This window comes from Pleurodeles waltl, chromosome 6, assembly GCF_031143425.1.
Source record: "Pleurodeles waltl isolate 20211129_DDA chromosome 6, aPleWal1.hap1.20221129, whole genome shotgun sequence".
NCBI lineage: Eukaryota > Metazoa > Chordata > Amphibia > Caudata > Salamandridae > Pleurodeles > Pleurodeles waltl.
The window spans coordinates 146869253-146873795 of record NC_090445.1 but is presented as its reverse complement, the minus strand read 5'-3'; the positions used below and the strand labels follow the sequence as shown (position 1 = coordinate 146873795).

General features: G+C 39.2%; 1 pseudogene; it reads left to right on the top strand.

The window, feature by feature from the left end:
• The first annotated feature begins 3196 nt into the window (after window positions 1-3196).
• LOC138301503 (craniofacial development protein 2-like) lies at window positions 3197-4217 on the top strand (annotated as a pseudogene).
• The last annotated feature ends 326 nt before the right edge of the window (window positions 4218-4543 follow it).

Here is a 4543-nt window from a genome sequence, read left to right as displayed (position 1 = left end):
AAAATAAACGCATCTGGTCTCCAGGGTGCCGCCTACCATGAAAGACATGTAAATGTGTGCAATTTGGTTTATCAGCAAATCTGAAGGCTTCTTTGGATCAAATAAATGGCTTTAATGATAGAACCATTTTAAATATCATGGTGATAAATACTTAAGTTGTTATTTTTTTAACTATATGTGATGGTATTACCACTTGTGCAGTGCATCATTTCCATGTGTAACTATTAAACAAAAGGTGTACAATAGGTACTGTCCGACTGCATAATACTAAAAATATAACTTTTGCAAACACTGTGAGAGAGCATAACTTGGCTGTGCCATTATACGTTCCAGAAGGAGAAAAAAATACACTTGACAACATATATATTGTGTTTTTAAATATACTCATGTAAAGGAAGAAACTGAAATCATGAACCAAAATGAGTTTATAAGTAGAAACGTTGAATGATCACATGCAAATCCATGTACGCCATATTATTCCATGAATATTATGATTTCCAAGTTAATCAACATTTCCATACTTATTCCTCATTTATATATATTATTTAAATGAAATACACATATAGCCATGTATTTTAATGTGCATTGAGGGTATGCTAAATTAAGCTGAAGATAAGGCCTGAAAATGCTCTCTTTCTGTTTAACCTTCATGGTGAAAACTTTGCTCTTGCTGTGTATTTCTTTATTTGCAGATGCAATAACAAGCCTTCTTTTATTGAAAAGCTTGTAGTTATAGATAATGGGGTCTGAGGAGACAGGTTGCCAAGGACTGGAATGCTAATGAGGAGCTGTGCAGGAGAACTCCCATCTGGATTCCTGAAGCCGAGGAAAGATCCAAGGTCATCCTGAAGGCTGAACCAAGAGATGAAAGCCTAATTAAAGAACATCATTCATGACTGTGTCCAGGCTATGGAAAGTTACTGGTGGTGATGCGAACTATCTGCAGATTGAGGGGATAAGAGTGTTTTAGCTAATAAGAGATTCAGACTCTTCCTGCCCTTTGACTAGAGTGGACCTTTAGAAACTTAGAGAGGTACAAACCTCTGTTTCCCTTTGTTTGGTTGATGTGGCTTTATGCTACACACATCTCTCTTGCTGAAATGTCTACTGAGGTTTCTGCAGTGCTGATGATTTTCTTCATTTCTAATTTCAAGCTAGATCATTTTAGAGTTCCCTTTGGCTTATTAGAGTAGTTAGGTAAATATAGGTTCAATGGTTAGGCAGGAGAATGAAAGTTTGAACTCTGAGCACCAAGTGTTATTCCTTATTTTCTGTATTGTTGCTACTGAAGTCTTTGTTTGATGCTGGTGCATTTAAATTTTGTTCAAAGCTTTAATTCATCTTTGGTAATTCTGTTTTTGTATTGCATGTTTTTGATACTCATTTACATAAGTTTGGCTTTGAATTTGTAATAAATCTTTGGAACTTCCTGTTTGCCTCTGAGATTCAATGTGTGACCCTATGGGTTACACTGTAACTTTAAGTTGAATGGTTTCATGTATTTCTCTTCACTCCTCGGAACTCGAAAAGATCCAGCAGGCCCAGCACATAAACACAGCATTTTGTGGTCACCAATCTTACACTGTATGTGTGCGCTTGGGTGTCTGGCTTCAGGTTGGACAATTTGAAAAAAAAAATATTGATGCATGTTGCATGTTGAAAATTGAAATGGGAAAAGTAGACCCCGATGGGCGCTTCAAGTAACATCAATGATGGGTGAAGTGGAAAACAATGTGCACCAATACTTAAAATAAGCTCAAAACGTTGAAAACATTTTTCACATTAATATAATGCATTGAAATAAATATCAGTAGGAAATGGTGATGTATTAAATTATTTCATAAAGTATTACAGGACTAAAGTTAACATTAGTAAATTAGCTTATTCTAGAATATATTTAGGAGGGTCATCTAGAAGTCTATCAATAACTGTTACAGACCATAAGCAATGTTTCTCAGAGAAACTTGTTAGGGGTTCACTTCCTAGAAGTGGAGCTATATTTCTGTCAATAGTTTTAAGTGTTGCACACATATGTAGCATAACAAATGATGCAGTGGTGATGTATTGCGGAAAACTAGCAACAAAGGTGTTGATTTTGTAGGCCACTCTAGACCCATTGAGCACAATATGGAGAGAAAATGTATGTTCCACCATGAGAAAGATGATCAAAATAGGTAATCTAGTGCATGGAATGTTGAATGTTGACCACAGTTATTGGCATCTGGTAGCTTTGGCCAGATGTTTCTAGGATCAGTTGCTGTGTGCCTGTCAGGACACAAAACGGATCAGTGATATTGTTGCCTCTTTTTTCCATTTTCAATAGTGGCAGAGTTTGTTACAGAGAATATATTGCAGTAGAAGCATCTCAGATATCATGTGCTATACATAGTAAGTAATGTTAGTGATTGTGAAAGTGTAGGACAACGTGCTCTGCACTTGGATTTTACTTATGTGCTTTACTCATATGTAATATTGAAAGCTCAGTGAAAATACATGCTTTGCTCAAAATACATAACATCATGTGACAGATCTGGAGTGAAAATCAGGGTGAGAACCCAAGTCAGCAGGTTCCATGGAACAGGTTCCATAGTCAGTAACTTGGTCGCATGATCACTTGGTCGCAGCTCCATAGTCTAATTAGTAACACTTTTTTCCTGGGGTCTAGAATCTAGGGCTTTTAGGAATATGTCTTAAGAGTCTAAAGTCATGGGGCTCTGGGTTCAAGATCACTTTTCTTAGGAAGGGGAAGTTGGTGATATACCTCAAATCAATGAGGAATTCATTCTCTGCATGAGAGTAATTCATAATTTTGGCCCGTACTGAGAGGCGACATTTAGCGAATTGGTTGTCAGGTCTGTACAAAGAGGTTTGGTTTTACAGAAGCTGGAATCGAAGGTGGCTTTTTAAAAGGAAAGATCTGATGCAAGTGCAGTATTGAATGGTTCTTTAGTAAGGATTGAAAGGAGTGGGGTCTGGACACAGCTTTGGCTTTCAATAGGTCTTCATCTCCATAAAACTCTGTGACTATTTTTAAACCACAATTCCACCATGGGCGATCCCAAGCCCAGTTGTGGAAGGAAGAGAGTTATGCATGGGGCTAACTACCCCACCATGTAAAAAATCCTAGCAACAGAAACGTCAACCAAAAGACATCCCAGCCTTGGGAAAAGAGGAATCTCCTTCATGGAGAGCTATGATGCCTTGTGGTGAAAGCCAGAGATCCCTGGAAGTTACAAAGCTGACCCATCTGCTTTTGACCAAGACCATCATCATCTGGACATGGAATATTAGGAACATGTACAAAACAGGCAAGACAGCCCAAATGGCAGCAGAGATGAAAAATACAACCTTGCGGTGCTTGGCATCAGGCAGATAAGATGAACACAATCCGGACAGAAAAGACTGGTTCCAGGGGGAATGCTGCTGTATTCTGGACACAAAGAAGATAATGCTCCACACGTTCAGGGAGTAGAACTGATGCTAACTCCAGCAGCCAATAGAGATCTGATTGGATGAAAAGTCCATTGTCCCAGAATCATCAAAGAAACCTTCCACACAAGAAAATGAGGATCAACATGAATGTTATCCAGTGCTATGTACTTACTAATGAGAGCAAAGAAGAGGATAAAGAAAATTTTTATAACAGACTCCAGTACACCCTTGAGAAATGCTTTGAGGGAGACTTCACCATACTGATGGGGTAGCTCAATGCCAAGATTGGAAGCAACAACATTGAGTATGAAGAAGACATGGGCAACCATGGCCTTGGCAACATGAACAAGAATGGTGAAAGGTTTGCAGATCTTTGTGCCATGAACAGTCGGGTATTTCCACACAAAAGAATACAAAAGACTATGTGGGTGTCACCAGACCATTCAATGTAGATCAGCCATGTCTGCATTGTCAAGAAGTTCCAGAGGTCCATGCAGGATGTGAGAGTGATGAGAGAAGTGGGTATGGCATCAGGCCATTGCCATGCCATGGCCAGGCAAAAGCTAAAGTTGAGGAAAGCATGGATGGAACCGACAAGCGAATGCAAGAGATATACCACTACCCTCTTAAAAGATACACAGAAGCGAAGTAACTACTCAGTTTTCCTCAGTAACAACTTTCAAGTCCTGCAAGAACTAGAAGATGACAAAGACCCAGTAGACAGTCAGTGGGAGAAAATCAAAGAAACAGTGATATCAACCTGCCAGAAGGTACTGGGTCCATAGAAAAACTAGTATAAAGAATGGATTTCTACCAAGACTTTCTACAAAATCCAAGAGAGACAGGAAAGAAAAGCTGCTGTCAACATCAGCCGAACAAAAGCAGGAAAAAAGAAAGCTCAAGGCGAGCACACCAAAACTAACAAGGAAGCAGAGAGAAGCTTGAGATCAGAGAAGCGAAGATTCATCGATAGTCTTGCCACAAAAGCCAAAGAAGCACCAAAATATGGAAACTTGAAAGAACTCTTTGACAGAACGAGGAAACTCTCCAGTAGGGATGGGTGGTGAGCTCTGCTCTACTGGCGGAGTTAACAGAGATTTTGACATTCCGC